At 42.0% G+C, this 17911-nt stretch overlaps 1 long non-coding RNA gene across 2 annotated transcripts; it reads left to right on the forward strand.

Annotated features, from left to right (window-relative positions):
- Positions 1–503: 503 nt before the first annotated feature.
- On the forward strand, positions 504–14460 carry LOC128343991 (uncharacterized). Of its 2 annotated transcripts, XR_008315651.1 has the most exons (4): positions 504–6099; positions 6194–6335; positions 11915–12074; positions 12785–14460. It is a non-coding gene; the product is annotated as an uncharacterized LOC128343991 (long non-coding RNA). The 2 variants fall into 2 exon arrangements; XR_008315650.1 differs by having other exon boundaries at positions 504–6335.
- Positions 14461–17911: the final 3451 nt, after the last annotated feature.

The following is a 17911-nucleotide window of genomic DNA, read 5'->3' on the forward strand; positions in this document are numbered from 1 at the left end:
TGGAAGCTCTCTAAGCAGTTTACAATGATTTAGCATATTGCCCCCAACATTCTGGGTACTCATTTTACCGCCCTCGGAAGGATGGAAGGCTGAGTCAGCCTTGAGCCCCTGGTCAGGATCGAACTTGTAACCTTCTGGTTACAGGGCGGCAGTTTTACCACTGCGCCACCAGGGGCGCAGGGGGTATGGGGGTTGTAGTCCAAAAACAGCTGGGGGCCCTAAGTTGAGCAGGCCTGCTCTAGGTTGTGTCATGCACTTAGCGCGCCCTGAGCCATTTTTGGAAGGGCAGTATAGAAATCGAATAAATAATAATAATTAGTTATCCATGGAAGAGGATTATCTTCCATGGAGGCCTTTGGGAGAGCCTTAAAAACCCAACTTTTTAGCCTGGATTTTAATGGTATCTAGTTTTAATTTTAATCTGGTTTAAATGATTTTTTCAACAAAATTTAATTGTTTTATTATGTGTTTTTTATTTTTAATGTAAACCGCCCTGAGCCATATTAGGAAGGATGGTATATAAATTGAATGAATGAATGAATAAATAAATAAATAAAATTCTGAGTCTGCCCAGTTCTGAGTCTGCCCTAGCCTGGGTTAGGCTGCGCATGTGATACCCATAGTGAGTTTCAAAGGTTCAAATCCCCAATCAGCCAGAAGCTCACTAAGTCTCACTCTCTCTAAGTCTCTCTCTCTTCATAAAGTTATTGTGAGGATGAAATAATGACCCAGGGATGGCTGAGGGCAGGGACAGCCCTAGGACAGATGGCACCATGGGCCCAGCACCCCCCCCCCCCATTTTTAGTTTATCACTGTTACCATGACTAATGAATCAGCTTGATTAATTAACCATGGCAACTGCCTGGCCCTACAGGGGGTAAACCATGTATTGGTTCACCTTGTAAGCAGGGGATACAAATGTATGTGGTAATTTCTCCTGAGGCAGCTGCATTTCCCCCCTCCAACTTAAGGAGAGTTCAAAGTCCATAACTGCTCTTTCCCCCTTATTTCAGGCACAAACCACTGTTTCACTGGGTCTTGTTTATTTTTGACCTCTTTTAATGGCTTACATATTTAACAAGGCATGCACAGTAGCCCACAAAATGCTGGCAGATGACTCACGTAACATTCTTACATAAGCATTATTCTTCTATAAGAATAACAACCAGCATCTATGGAATGGAGTCAGCTGACTTTCTGTGCGAGTGCTAGGGTTCTGAAGACCATTGTGGCTCATTAGAAGATCTAGTCTTCTCAATGCCTCATTCTGAGCAGCAGATGAATCTTGCAAAAGAGAATTTTCTCTGCTCTTTTTGGAGTTCTACCATACTCATGATGAAACCAGCTCCCCCTTTTCTTTCCAGCTTAGCTTCTTCCATGTGAAGTCAGCCAGCTCAGAAACACATTAAATACAAACACCCTTGAACCCTAATTAGCTAGTTGTTCACAACTACTTGGTGAGACAAGGTAAATGCTAAAAGCCTTATCCTGAGGAGTTTGCTGCAGAGAGATGAAGTGACTCACAATGAGTCAGAGGCAAAACTCGATTTATACCTTAGGTGGTCCTGGTTTCTGCGTCTGTACTCAGATTACACCATCCAATGATACAATGACTCAGATTCATCTAAGTCAGTTAAACTAGAGGGGGATAGAGGCAATGTGTCATAGGTAGTAAACAGGATCACATCAGGGTGTCAGAATAAACCAGCAAGTGTCAGATACATTGAAAAAGGGAAATTGAATTCAATAATTGGATTAGCATCTGGACCACAGTATGGCCTGAAATATGAAAGGGATAGTTGCACTACTTTCATCCGAGCAGGAACACGAGCAAGAGAAAATCAGCCTGGCCCCAACTGGATGTCGGCTCCTGTTGTTGTCAGCTCTGCTCTTTGTTCTTACACCACCAAATTGATCTCCTTTCACTCCCCTTCCTTTGTGTTTCTTGTCTTATAGATTAGAAACCCAAGGATAGGGCCAGTATCTTGTTTTAATATATGTACAGCACTTGCCAGCAGCACCATGTATTTATTTATTTTTTATTTATTTATTTAACACATTTCTATATTGAATTTCATTCATTCATTCATTCATTCGATTTATATACCGCCCTTCCAAATGTGACTCAGGACTGTTTACGTTAAAATCAAAAACACATAATAAAACAATTTAAAAAATTTAAACAACATTTAAGCCAGATTAAAATTTAAAACTAGATACCATTAAAAGCCAGGCTAAAAACTTGGGTTTTTAAGGCTCTCCTAAAGGCCTCCATGGAAGATAATTCTCTTCCACAAATAATCCATGGGAAATGCATTCCACAACCTAGGGGCAACAGCTGTGAAGACCCCATCCCAGGTCGCCACCAGATGAACCGGTGGCACCCGAAGCTGGACTCCTTCTGGTGGGGATCTTGTAGAGAAAGGCACTCTCTCAGGTAACCCGGACTGAAGCCATTCAGCGCTTTCAAGGTAATAAGCAGCATTTTGTACTTTCCCCAGAAATATATCAGCAACCAGTGCAACTGTTTAAAAGCAGACATAATGTGTTCTCTCTGGGATACCCTGAGGCCAGTCTGGCTGCTGCATTTTGGACTAACTGAAGTTTCTGAACTACATACAGAGGCAGCCCTACATAGAGTGCATTGCAGTAGTCCAACCTGGAAGTTAACAGCTGGTATACCACTGTTTTCAGGTCAAACTCCTCAAGGAACGGGCAGAGTTGTTGAATCAATCACAACTGGTAAATTGCTGTGGGCTGCTTGGGGAAGTATTTTCTGCCCAAACAGGATACAAAGATATATTACAGATCTAGACCTTTTCGTTTACAATAATTTTTTGCTATGGAGATGTTATTTTCTCTAGTTTTCTCTATATTTAATTGTTTCTTTCCTAGTTGTTAATGGATACAAGATGCTTGCTCAGTGGCTTTTGATAGCTGCTGTCTACTAACTACATACAGGGCTGCTCAACTTCGGCCCTCCTGCAGATGTTGGCCTACAACTCCCATAATTCCTGTCTGTTGGCCACTGTGGCTGGAAATTATGGGAGTTGTAGTCCAAAAACAGCTGGGGGGCCTAAGTTGAGCAGGTCTGAACTACAACATACTCCCCTGTTGGGAATATGGAGGAAAATAACTGGAGAATTGGAACATAGCTCCAAAATAATACTAAAGTCTTCATTTTTGCAGCTGACTGGCATAGGTAGAGTCCAACCACATTGTTTGATTTGTGGGGAACTGATGCTGGTTGAAAAGACTAGCACTCTCTGTCCAGGTGCTTGACTGCTCTCCTATGCCCAACTTGCCTATTTTTAAATAAGCAAGTACAACAAAGTAAGCACTACTCCCTTACAGTGTTCCCTTTAACAGGGATTCCCAGGTGTGTGTGTGTGTGTGTGTGTGTGTGTGTGTGTGTGTGTGTTTAACATTTTGTACCACCCCAAACTTACATCTCTGGCCGGTTTACAACTACAATTCCCAGCATCCCCAGCTGCAATAGCCTTTGCTTGGGGATTGTTGTAGTCAACAACATCTGGGATTCCCTGTTAGAGGGAACGCTGCTCCCTTACTGTAAGCAGTTTTCACAAGAAAACCGATCTTCCTGCAAGCTACCTTTGGCACTTCCTCTTGCTATAGATGTGTTAGTATGACATGAGATCAATTGACATGGGTGAACAGTGGAATCCGTAATAATTGTAGTCATTTGAGGAACCTTCAGTTCCAAACTCCTGCCATAAAACAAGCTCCTCCCCAGTCAGCACCCCAAACAAAATAGGTCATGGCTGCAATCCAGCTGCAATTGACCATGTAATGAAATCAATCAGAATTAATGAGCCTGGCTATGTGCAATCAAAACTGTAATGTGTCACAACTCCAGTGACAGTTTATTCCAACAGTGGAGCCTTTAATAAGTCACAGGCCAGACCTATTTGGTAAGTATGTATTAGTTGCCATTAAATTATGTCGGTGTCTAAGACTCCAGTCCTGTGCATACTTGAGAGTAAGTTCCATTGTACGTAGTGGAACAAAGTTCTGGATAAGCTTGCACAGAGTTGTGTTGCAAGTACCTAATTTCTCAAATCACACTCAAAACATGTTCTTTTATGAGCTAGATTTTTCAAAACAAAACAAAACACATGACTGCTTTATGAAAACAAAAACAGTGAGCACACACTCAGTAAACAGAGAGAGAGAGAGAGAGAAGATACCAGCAATCGCCACTGGAGAGATGCTATGGTGGATTAAATAGAGACACCTGCAATATTTTGGCATGGAGTCCTGTTAATCAAAGTGTTGTTTAAGCATTGGCCTGGCCACTAACAAAGTGTGCCTATTAATGGGTCATCAAGGCGATGGTGATGAAGAAATAATAATATAAATGTGTACATACCTCTTTTTTTTTTTTTTTAATGTGGCTTACATAGCAAAAGAAATGAAAATATAATTCCCTGTCCCGAAGGAGCTTTCTGTCTAAAAAGAAACACAAGGGAGACATCCTCAAAGCCATTTAGAGGGACATTGTGCTGAACTGAATAGGGACAGTTGCTCTCTTCTTCCTGCTACAGATGAAATCTGCCTCTTTCAAAGGCGCTTCTTTGCCCAGTTAGCCGCAGAGATGTTACACCAGCCTGCCAAGTTGGGAGCTGAAAACAGGTTTGGCCTTTGAACCAAGGAGAGGTGGGGGAGCAGTTACATTTCTCTAGGTTAGAGAAAGTTCTCAGGTTTTGGGAAGAAGCTGTTTTAGCGACTACAAGTGTGCTGCTGTTATCTTGAGAGAAACTACTTTAGACTAGTGTTGTCTGTAAGTATATAGGTTTACTTTCTCCCCTTTGCTTGACTTGCATATATGTAAAACTAACAGGCATTGCAGAAAACACCACGTCTGCACTATTGTGTACTTTCAAGGAACACAACGTTGTTAATCAACCTGAAACAGACAAACACCTAAGGAAATCAGGATGCCCAAATAGTAGTAACATGAGGTTTTACAATAGACTCCTAGTTTTCTTTGTATCGTATTTTTATGTTCTTATATTTATTTGTTGTTGCTTTTGTGACATTTATTGCAAGTCTAAAATCTTCCATTATCTGTTGGTCACTCTGTTGTTCTGTCTTCTTTAATGTCTATTTAATATAATATTTAATAATATCTGGATTTTGAGTAAAAATCTACTCTTTCTGTTGGGAATCTGATGCAGACTGATATTCTGGAAGAGGGAATTCACAAAACGATTGTATGACCATTTTTCCTGGATCATGAACTGGCACTTTTACACAGCTGTCTGGATTTTTTCAAAGGAGGACATCAGTGAATTCAACCAGTGCTCTCAGGTCAACTAAAGCCACAAAAGTATATTTTTAATGAGAGTTTGTAAAGCATATAAAAAGGGTAAAGTAATTATCTGATGTAATCCTTTTCAAAATCTGCCTGATCTTCCAAAAATAGATTTACAGATTCCCTGTAGTACAGTAATTTTCTTAGCAGAAGTCTGGCAACTGCCTCCCCCTCCCCCGACCAGAAACTGTATATATGCAAACTTGCAATTCCCTGATGTCTTCAACAAGCAGATGATTATATTTCCTTTTCAGTTTAGCGGAAGTGTCTCAGGTTTGATAATATAATTACAAGGGTTTAGCAGCCATCAAGTAGTCCACCAGACTTGGCAAGAATTATAAACTTCTGAAAGAACCAAGTGCGTGCCAGGAGCACTGCTGTCCCTTCATGCAGAAACCACTTTGGTGACCTCTTCCTCTGTTAACAGGACCAAACTGTGTACTAGAAACACAAATATGGCTTCATAATGAGAGAGCCAATAGCAGGAATTAGAGCAACGGCATTGAATGTATTTTGTTTACGCTGGAGGCCAGAAGTCTTTGGCTTTTTGTGATCTAATATGCCACTAGCAGGTATTATGATATCACAGATCAGACAATACATTTCTATTCTCTCTTTCAGGCACACTTGTTTTACGATTTAGTGCTTCCTTTCAAGGCTGGAATGCCTTGAGGGTTAAAACTGCAGGGACAACAAGAGTGCAAAGATGAAAGTTGAGTCCAGGAGAAAGCATGTTTGGAGAGGAGTGTTCCCTAGCACAAAATGTAACAGATAAGCTACTGCTCACAAGTAGTTCTGTAGGTGCATCAGAGCCCCAGAATTTTGCACTCTTGACTTATGACGTTGGTTTCTTCACAGAAAGAAGCCCCAACACTAGAGTCAGATGCAGAGGACCTTGGACCAGCTTTGCATGATGCTTCCAGAAATTCCACAGGGATTCCTCAAGGCCTCCATTTTGGCTCAATGTATCCCTTCCAAATTTGGAGTGAGAGAAAATAGCGTAAGGTTCAGCAATAATAATAATAATTATTATTTTTAATTGAAGTTGTAGATCTCACCAAATATAGAACTTTAAAAGTAGCTAGTCAGAAAGCATTATGTGCATTTTACTTACTCAACCCTGACTTCTTACTAGCTTGAACAGCCAGAGGGACTCAGAGGTGTGCTACAAGATGTAGTATTGTTGTAGCCCAATTCTCAACTAAGGTTGACTCAGTTTCTCTCGCTTTGCTTCTATGCCTTCAACAGTTGAAAGACAGAGCAAATCAACAGGTGGAAGTTGTTCCTATACAATGAAATGAAAAGCTTCATTGTTAATGTCATGTGTCAAAGCTACAGGAGCCCTGTAAGAAAAAAGGTGGCAACAGCCACTCTGTATATAACAGGAAAGCTAGGCTTCAGTTTACAGATCTGCCCCTTTCAGACACCCCAGTGAACATACTGGCAGAGGAGAATTGCACCTGCCTACATAAATATTTGTGTGCATTGGCCCTAAAACCAAAAGAAAGTCACTTTAACTTTAGATCAGGTCATCATTCTGATCCATTTGATTCTAGTCTTCAGTGTTAGCATGTGTTTGTACTTCAACAGAAATATCTTGTGAACCAAAGGAATAATCAGATCTTTCATGACTGCTATAGAGCTAAATGTTTTTAGTTTCTCAAAAGGAGGGAAATATCGAGACCCTGTTGTTAATGCTGTGTTTGATTTCTAAGAAGAGAAAAACCCTGAAGTAGAAAAATGTGTCCCAAAGACTTCACAAATGCCACTTCCTTTCAAGGCCATTGGACTGGAAAATCCTTTTATAAAATCTTTTCAGAAAATTCTGGGTTAACTGAGCTCAGTATGGATATTTTTTCCTGTTGTGACAGACTTGGTGAAAAATACTATCATTATTATGACTATTATTGTTTGGGGAAAAATATTAGATAAATTACTTGCTTCATGGGGCATGAGAAGGTCCAGCATGCCACTGTCAAATATTTCCATGTCTATAACAAACATTGCTTGATCACAGTTGTCCAATGATGCTTTGAATTCTCACCAAGCTTGCCTGTTAAATATTACCAAGTTTTAAAAATTATTTTCTCGTTAACTTTCATGTGTGGATTATGTTACCCCCATGACTTTGAAGATGCATCAGGCCCTCTGTATTGCATCTGTCATGCCTAAAATCATAGTAACCAAAGAGATAGCCCAACTCCCAGCTGCTGGGTTACATTAGATCTTTCTGTATCCAAACAAGTCTTTACTGGACTGTGTATAAAATGTACTATTCTCTTATCTATCCTACCTATAAAACACCATCAGTTGATGGTAATAGGATACCATTTTATTGTTTATTTGATTTCTATTCCGCCCTTCCAAAAATGGCTGAGGGCGATTTACACAGATAAATAATACATTAAAAATAAGATGGCTCCCTGTCCCCAAAGGGCTCACAATCTTTTTTTAAAAACACACACACATAAGATAGACACCAGCAACAGTCACTGAAGGTACTGTGCTGGGGGTGGAGAGAGCCAGTTACTCTCACCCTGCTAAATAAAAAAGAATCACCACATTAAAAAGTGCCTCTTACCGTTATATTTGATACCATTGTATTTTTACCTTTTAAAAGAAGTGTTTCCATGGGGTTTGCCACAGCAGTTGTGTGTTTTTAATGACAATAGGTGTTTATATAATTGTTATAAGCTTCTGTGTAGCCCTTTCAGGTGTTTTAGAGTGCCACACACTCCTGGGGCCTGATCCAGCAGCGCTGCTGTTCTTAAGTTCTTATGATTTAGGTTATAATAATCTAGAATCAGTTGTCACAAGAGCCGTCTTCAGATGTTATCAGTGTGAGCAACACTCACACATATAGTAGGGAAAGCGGGGAGGAAGTCCCATACCCCACTGTCAACTCACCCACTCTCACCCAACAAACACACTTATGGTGCCATTTGTCTGATGGAGGATGCGACAATAATTATGTTCACTGGCGATTCTGTGAGCTGCCATCTCAAGCAATGGAGGATTCAGCTTACAGAATCGCCAGTGAACAAGATTATGGCACGTTCCCCTTCAAATGGTGCTGTAAGCATAGTAAGCATCCTAGGAAGCTGCCATATACTGAGTCCGACCATAGGTCCATCAAGCTCAGTATTGTCTACACAGACTGGCAGCAGCTTCTCTAAGGTTGCCAGCAGGAATCTCTCTCAGCCCTATTATGGAGATGCCAAGGAAGGATCTTGGAACCTAGATGCTCTTTCCAGAGCGGCTCCATCATAGGAACATAGGAAACTGCCATATACTGAGTCAGACCATTGGTCTATCTAGCTCAGTATTGTCTTCACAGACTGGCAGCGGCTTCTCCAAGGTTGCGGGCAGGAATCTCTCTCAGCCCTATCTTGGAGAAGCCAGGGAAGGAACTTGAAAACTTCTGCTCTTCCCAGAGCAGCTTCATCCCCTGAGGGGAATATCTTGCAGTGCTCGCACATCAAGTCTCCCATTCAGATGCAGCCAGGGCAGACCCTGCTTAGCTATGGGGACAAATCATGCTTGCTACCACAAGACCATCCACTAAGGGGAATGTTTTACAGTGCTCACACTTCTAGCCTCCCTTTCATATGCAACCAGAGCAGACCCTGCTTAGCTAAGGGGACAGGTCATGCTTGCTACCACAAGACCAGCTCTCTTCCCTTGGTTGTTGGGCGGGATGTTTGTTTGGCAGGATGGGGTGATGGACAGCAACAGGGCAGGACTTCTTTCCCCATGATAAGTGTGAGCGCTGCTCATGCTGATAATGTCTGAAGAGGGCTATCCAAGCCAACCAATCTCAGTTTATTGTAACCTATTTACTTGAAGTAAACCATGATCTGAAACCAAGAATGAAGTAGCAGATCACAGCTTATTTCAAGTCATTTAGAATATATCAATATTGGTCAGTTCAGACATTATGGTCTATTTTGGTGTATTTTAAACTAGCCTCAGAAATATACCCTTGATGGGCATGAGAGGTGGGCATGGGCACTTCCAAAGCTAAGGGACATTTCATTTCAGGCTTTAACCAGGTTCTGCATGACCAGAGCCAGTCCAATATGGGATGAGTACATACTGTAGCAGCCCTGCTGGATCAAGCCCAAGGCCCATCTAGTTCAGCATCCTGTTTCACACAGTGGCCCACCAGATGCCACCATAAGCCACAGGCAGGAGTTGAGGGCATGTCCTCTCTCCCACTGTTACTCCCCTGCAACTGGTACTCAGAGGCATCCTGCCTTTGAGGCTGGAGGTGGCCTATAGCCCTCAGACTAGTAGCCGTTGAGAGACCTCTCCTCCATGAAGTTATCCAAACCCCTCTTAAAGCCATCCAAGTTGTTGGCTATCACCACATCTTGTGGCAGAGCTCCACATCTTGTGGCATGCTCCTGATGGCTCCACCCAACTGCTCTAAGATGGCTCCTTTTTTTTTTCCTGGCACATGCACTAGGTACTAGGTGTTGGTTTCTTTTCAGTGGTTACAAAATAACTGGCCATTTTGTAATCTTGACATAAAAAATAAAGAAACATAGTACTGTTCAGTTCCTCTAATGCTGGTAGTATGATGGATCCAGTCAAAAGTTATGTGGCTAAATGTGGACCTGATCATTGACAAGCACATAGATAAACGTGTTATTTGAGTTCAGGTTCTTAATGGATAACACATATCCACTCACAACTACAAGAAGCAAAGAGGTAGAAATGTACTGTCCTTGCACAAAGGTACACACTAGTAGCTCAGCTAGTAGGGCGTATGTATCCTAAGAGTTACAATGGACTAATTTATACAGTCATGATGACCATGTGCCTAGAATTCTTCGATGTGGTCTCTGTCTTTTACACAAATGGACTATGCGCCTGTGCAGAGACCTCATCAGAACCAAAAAGTCTGTGGCCAATGGCATTAAATCATTGTACAAGGCCAGCCAAGAACTCCTAATATGCAACCACTTGCATGCATGTTTCCCTGCCAGCTGCGTTTAATGGGCATGATACTGTGCTTAAGCCTTAAACAAATAAGAGCCTCACCAGCAGTTTAACTGGAGGCAATTCTACCAGATGGCATTTAATTATACTGTTTTCAGAGGCAAGCTCCTCCTGTGCTTGTCTTCTTGTCCGCTGTTTGATTGTGAAGCCAGGAAAATCACTTAACCACTGAATAAAAAGCAGCACTTGTGTAAAGGGATGCTATTGTTTTGTGCCTTTGAAATAGGTTTTAAATAAATACACCTCTGATGATATTTCATGTTATGCTAGTATAGTGTAGAAATATATACACACATGCTGCTATTCTAAATCAAGGGAACTCCCATATCTGTTAAGATTCTGGGTGAAGTTTTTGTCTATTAACCATCTAACATCTTCCAGTCTCTCAGTTAATTATTTTCTCCTTTTCTTCAAATCAGGAACATGACACAACTCCTGAAATGTGGTGTGTTTATATATGTGTGTGTGTGTCTCCAAAGCCCTAGTCACACATTATGTCCAATGCATGTGCAGTAATATATTTATTTAGTTATTTAGTTATTATTTAGTTATTTATATTTTGAAATATTTATACCCCGTCCCTCCAGTACACTACTGCTTGGAGCAGCTTACAACAATAAAATAGATACAAAATACAATAAAAGTAATAAAATTAACTAAATTGAGTAAACAAGTTAAAAGTCAGGTTAAAAACCACAATCGGAATCAAGTTCAAATTAAATCTTTTTTTAAAATCTAAAAACTGAAAATTATAAAAAACTAAAGAACCTACCAGATATAACCAAAGATGGAGCATTAAAAAGCCTCCTTTAAAAGGTATGTCTTTAGTTGTTTTTTTTAAAAAAAAACACTGAGGGAGGGAGGATGGCAAAGTTCTTCAGGGAGAGTGTTCCAAAGCTGAGGGGCCACACTGAAAAGGCCCTGTCTCTAGTCCCCGCAAACCGGATCTCTGTTAGTGGCGGGGCCATGAGCAGGACCTGAGATGATGAATGGAGGGCCCGGGCAGATTCATATGGGCGAATGGGGTCCAACAGGTACCCCAGCCCCAAGCCATGTAGAGTTTTAAAGGTCAAGACCAGCACCTTGAGATATACTTCCACTTTGTACCCAGGTTCACTTTTAAAATGAATGCATGTACAGTCAGTCACAAAAAAATGTGCATGTGTACAAACAACTGTGCACATGTACAGTGTAAGTCTGAATAGGATTCAAATGTCTTGCTGATCAAGATAGATTATTAGTGTGCTGGCATGGACATGGGCTTATTGCTCTACAAGGTCCTGGAGTTGGCTGTAAGTCCATGATGTACCGGAACTGGGCCCTCTGGTGTCTTCCCAGTGCATTAAGTTACTGAGCCTGCCAGCTGCATGTGTATTTTCTAAAGAGCTCTCCTGCACCTTTTTATCATGAGTGTGTGAACAGGAGATGTATTGTATGTAAGCAGTATGATAATACAATCTTGAATACTGTTGGACACTCTGCAGTGTGCAATGGGCAGCTCTACAAACGCATAATCATTGCTGTGCCCAGTTATTAGGCCATTGTTCCGTCTAAGTGAGCACTATTTCCCTTCAGCAATATGCCACACGCAACCAGAAGGAAAAGAAAAGAGCCAATTTAAGTATGAGAGGTCGGAAATCTGTTTCCTCACTTCAGTAAGAAATTTGCCATCAAGTTGAGTGAAAGCAGATTTTGAAAGTCCGAGTGCTTCTGGAAAAGCCACCCAAGGGACAGGGTAAATATCAATTTTTACAAGTTTATCTGAGCTGAACCAAACTTGTGTAATATTTGGGGAGCTTCCCACACTGGTTGTCATCAGCCAATTATGCTTCTGCATTTCCCATCCTTTCATGGTGTATGTTCATTTGTTTTGCAGCCAGTTCAAGGTTTTAATGGCTAAAGCCCACTCCAAATCCTGATTCTTACTTCCAAGTTGCAGTGAAGCTAAGTGTTGTATCCTGTCTAGCCATCTTTTATGTTTCGATAATTAGAAGTTTGTCCCAGTTGAGATCCGGTAGAGAGTGCAGTGGTGCTCTTACCCCTGGACTTCGGGGCCAAAGTTCAAGGCCTCCACATTCCCTGGAGGCCCCCCAATCAGAGGCGTATCTAGGGAAAATAGTGCCTAGGGCAAGCACTGAAATTGCACCCCCATCCAAATATCTGACACCCATCTTTCAGATAACTTTAGCATAATAGCTGAAAAATACAAGTCAAGCTCGTTAATCTATTAATATTTCAAAAACTATTTAGCAGTGGACATAGCCAGACCAAAAAATGCTGGAAAACTACAAATTTCAGCATGCTGGGGCTCATGAAATACCCAAATACGATGTGGAGGTGTACTTGGAAAACTAAACAGAAGTGCCTGTCTAATTCTCTACTATGCATTGTAGCATCACTATTGCATAAGTTTTAAAAATAAATGGAGAATTTGGCTTTTCCCAGATACTCTGAAAATAATTAAATGTCATGGCTGAGACTTCGGAATCAGAAGACTCAGAGCAGGAAGACTCTCCTGCTAGTGAGCCACAGCAGCAAGATTTGGCAGAGAAACCAGATTCAGGACCTGAGGATTCTCAACAGCTGCCAGACTTGAATTCTGATGTGGAAGAGCCTGGGATTCCACCTATAGTGAGACGAAATATCAAGTGGCAGGCTCAGAGGGACTCACGCAGGTGCAGGAGATAACAGGGAAGAAAGCCAAACTGCTGACTCAGGGAAGCCTGATTGGTTCCTGGTTCTGTTGAGCCATATATATTCAACAGTCTCATGGCTGAGTTGCTGTTTGCTTCGCTGGCAGCAGATACTGTGCTCTTGGAATTATATCTTTTCCGTGTTCCAGTTCGTCTTGTCTATACTTCCCTGTATTGTTCCCTTAATTCCTTGTTCTGTGTCCTTCGCTTGTTTCATTCCTTGTTTTGTCTTTTCTTCCACTTATTACTCAGTTATTGTTAGAGCGGGGTACCTAGTTTCAGTTCAGGGGACTTAATGCATTTACTGTTTTCTTTGCAAGCCTTTTATTTTCCTTCATCTAGTTTCATTGCTGCTTTCTGTTTACTCTCTCTCTGGGGGGTTGTAAATCCTGTAGGGATAGCCGAGCTATCAGTTCACGACATAAAGGATATGCAGAGTAAACTGTGTCACTGCTGGAATATATTCTAGTATTTCAGAAAGACAGTTAAAATGAGAGAAAGAGAGCAAGAAACTCCCAGTGGGCCTTCATACTCAGGATTTCACACGGATTCAAAGACAAACTCACCATTAATAGCCATATTATTAAGACATCACATTTAACTCACTTATCACAAGAAGCAAAGTAAGAGCAAATGAATACAATCCTAGCTCATAAGCTTCAGCTCAGTATTCACAAGCCCTGATTCTCTGCACATAGTGCCAAACTGAATATGTGTACAGTGACTTATATTATATTAATTTTTTTAAAAAAAATACCTGTAGCCCCTTTGGGGGGGCTTCCTAAAGGCCATGGGGGGTCTGCAAAGGCTCCCCCTCTCCCCACTGGCCTCTAGGGCCTTGCAGGGACCATTTGAACATGGCGCCTGGGGCATGTGCCCTGCCTGCCCAACCCTAGATACACCCCTGCCCCCAATCCTCTTTAGACTGGCCTGGGTGGTATGGTCGCCATGCTGTCATGCTGTGCTGGACAGCCAAGTATGATTGTGACCTGTGCCAGGTACTTTAGAGGCAGAGGGGGGAGTGGGGAAAGAAATATGTGAAATGAGAATATGTTAAGTTGTGTGTTGAAATGTTTCTGCTACTGCATATTTACATAAATATACCCCACATGTTAAATACTGTGTTTGTCTCTCTCTCTCTCTCTCTCTGTGTGTGTGTGTGTGTGTGTGTAGGGGGGTGATGCTTGACTTGCAGTGAGAGGGGGACCTCCAGCGGCAGCAGGGTGGGGTGGGACCTCCAAAGACCTTTTGGTCCAGGCTCAAAAATCACTTAAGTGCACCTCTGAGAGAGTGTGGGAGGTGGAGTCAGAAAAGAAAGGGAGGAAAATGAGAAAGTGTAGTTGTTTCTGAATAAAGCTCAGTTAAACATAAGATTGCATTGTTTTTATGAAGGAAGCCATAAACACTAAGTCATGCTAATGATCAAAACCTTTTCTTTGTTTTTGTGCTAAACTGTAAGGCACTTTAAAACTTCCTTCAAGCAATTCCAAATGAAAACTCAATTTCTCTTCTTTATGACATTGCCTACCTGTGACTGCATCTGTAAAGCTTTCCATTAACAAATAATTCTTTGTATGATTCTTTGTTGAGAAATTGCCAGATGTTTTCAAAAGCATTGTTCAGTTCACATTTGATCAGTTGTGCTTGGCTGTTTAATTGGAGAAGGAAGGATTATGCATTTGAATCTAGGGGTGTGCAATTCGGATTTTCGGTGTTTCGATTCGGATGCGAACCGAAACACCCCTGTTCTGTTTTGTATCCGAATATGGCCCATCCGAATCATAGCAAATTAGAGTGGATTCATGGTGTCTCATTGAAAATCTCATTTGCTATCATAGAATCTACACTCAGAATACCTCAGAAACAACAGAACCCTGTACGCCATGGGTTAGCAACCCATGGGGGTGGTTGGCACCCTATGTGCACTACACCACCACTCGCTCTGGGCCACCCCAGCACCCCCCAAGTGCACTTATGGGGCTGCTGAAAGCTCAATAATACCTTATGAGGAAAAACCTTAAAGATGCATAAACTTCAACAATTCACCAAAAATCAGCCCTCTGCCCAAATCCTTTGAAAAAATGCAGGTAGCTTCCTTGCCCCTACCTGGCACTACCACCTACCCCACACCGCTCTAGGCCACCCCTTTCCCCCTGACGTGAAGCGATACACCCTTCATTATACCTAATGGGGGGAAACCTTAAAGACACGTAAACTTCAGAAATTCACCAAAAATCAGCCCTCTGCCCAATCACTCTGCAATTGGGGTGGTAGCCTCCACCCATTAGGCACTACCACCCCACCCCACTATTTTGCCCCTGGGATCCGAAATTCGAGCAGACGCCACATCAGACCTTTTTGCATTGAAGTCAATTGGAGGCAAAAAGGCGGGAAATTCAAATAGACGTCATTGCTCAAAATGGAGGGTGGAAAGAAGGCCACAAAATGGAGGTCTGAAACATCCAAAAATTTCAGATCCGGAATGGGTGATTCATTTCGGATCCGAAATTATTCGGGGCTCTTCGGGGGTGATTCGGTTCGGATCTGAATCACCTGAAATTCGCTGTTTCGGGTACAGATCGTTCTGTACCCGAAACGTTTCGCACATCCCTATTTGAATCAGTCACAGGGTCTAATCAATGTAAACTGCTCTGGGACACTGAATAGCATTAAGACCTATTCTGTTTCCAAAGAACTTACTGGGTATAATGGAGATAGAATACAATTAAACACAATACACAAGCTTTACATTGCTGAGCAAGAAAATGGATAGATGAAAAAAAACTTGTGTTTGTATCAACCAAAAATACTGGCCAACACCCTAATGCAGCACATCAATATGCCAGCTTTGTCAGTTTCTTGAGATGAACAACTGCAAAACCGTGGTACATATGTTGGTAACCTCCAGATTTCACTTCTGAAATGTGCTCTATGTGGGACTGCCTTTGCACATAGTTCAGAAACTCCAGTTGGTTCAGAATGCAGCAGCCAGGTTGGTCTCTGGGTAATCTTGGAGAGACCACATTACTCTGATAGAGTTACACTGGCTGCCAATAGGTTTCCAGGAAAAATATAAAGTGCTGGTTTTAACCTATAAAGCCCTAAGAGGCTTGGGCCCTGGGTATTTAAGAGAACGTCCATTATGACCCCCACTGCCCGCTGAGGTCATCTGGAGAGGTCCATCTCCAGAGGTCCATCTCCATCGCCACACTGGGACAGGCTTTCTCAGTTGCTGCCCTGAGACTGTGGAATGTGCTCCCTAATGAAATACTATCTTCCCCAGCTCTGACAATTTTTAAAAAGCATTTGAAAACCCACCTCTTCACACAAGCTTTTTTCAGATATATATATATATAAATAAACTGCCCAGAGGTGAAAGTTTGGGGCAGTTTACAAATTTGAAAAATAAATAGCAACAGAAGTGCACCTGCAGCTGCTACTTTCCTGACTGAAGGTACTGCCCACAGGACACAGGACATATTTTCATTTTGCACAGAGCACTTCAGAGGGAGATTGGCAAGGGGACGGGAATTCCCCCCCACACACACACTTGAGTGCCTATACTGTTTGAGTCTGGAATGTAGCTGCACTCACACTTCCTTTGCTTCACACACACTGTGTTAGCATGTCAACCATTTTGTTTATTTGTTATTTTCTCGAATTAATTTGCTACTACATTTCAAGCACCACGCCTCCCAAGGTAATAGCACAATGCTACATTTCAGTAGGTAGATGTGCTGTAAACTATTTTTATATGGTCTATGCCTGTATGGGTTGTTTACTATGGTGATGGATCCACATTTGATGACATCCGAATTTCATTGTCCCCACTGCACTACAGGCCACAACTGCAAAGACTAGGATCAAACTCGGGTTGTGCATTTTGTATTTTTTCTGTTTCAATTTGTACCAAATCCGAATCAACCCAATTTTGTATTTTGTCTGAAATTAAGCCTTCCGAATCACCCCAGTTTTGTTTTGTATCCGAATTAATCCGAATCTGAATCCAAATTAATTCAGATTAAAAAATGAGTCATGTGGTCAAAAGAGTGGGTGGGGGTTATAGTGCCCAATAAGTGGAAGCTACCTCAAAAATTTCAAAGGAATTGGGCAAACTGCTGATTTTTGGTTAATTTTTGAAGTTTGCGCGTCTTTCAGATTTTCTCCATAGGGTATGATGTTGGTTTCAGGAAAAGTATAGCTTCATGTGGGGCGGGGAGAAAGGGTGGCCCAGAGTGGAGTGTGGTTGGTGGTAGTGCCCAATTGGTGCAAGGAAGCTACCACAATTTTTTCAGAGGAATTTGGCAAAGGGCTGGTTTTTAAAGAATTAATGAAGTTACGTGTCTTTCAGGTTTTCCTTGTAGGGTATAATGGAGGTTTCTGCAGTCCCATAACTCCACTTGAGGGGCACTGGGGTGGCCCAGAGCAAGTGGTGGTGTAGTGCACATAGAGTGCCAACCACCCACATGGGTTGCCAACCCATGAAGTACAGGTTTTTGTTCTAGAGGTGTTCTGAGAGTAGATTCTCTGGTAGCATATAAGAGTGTATTCATGATTTTTCATTAAAATCTCATTTGCTACCAGAGAATCTAAACTCAACACCTCAGAAACAATAAAGCCCAGTACCCCAATGGGTTAGCAATCCAGGGGGTTGGTTGGCACCCTCTGTGCACTACACCACCACTCACTTTGGGCCATCCCAGTGCCCCCCAAATTGAGTTATGGGGCTGCTGAAACCTCCATTATTCCTTATGGGGGAAAATCTTAAAGATGCGCAAACCTCAAAAATTCCTAAGAAATCAGCCCTTTGCCCTATTTGTAATCTGAATGCAGCACCCTTGGGGCACTGCCACCCAACCCACTGTTTTGCCCCTGAAGC

This window comes from Hemicordylus capensis, chromosome 1 (genome assembly GCF_027244095.1).
Source record: "Hemicordylus capensis ecotype Gifberg chromosome 1, rHemCap1.1.pri, whole genome shotgun sequence".
In the NCBI taxonomy this organism is placed as follows: Eukaryota; Metazoa; Chordata; class Lepidosauria; order Squamata; family Cordylidae; genus Hemicordylus; species Hemicordylus capensis.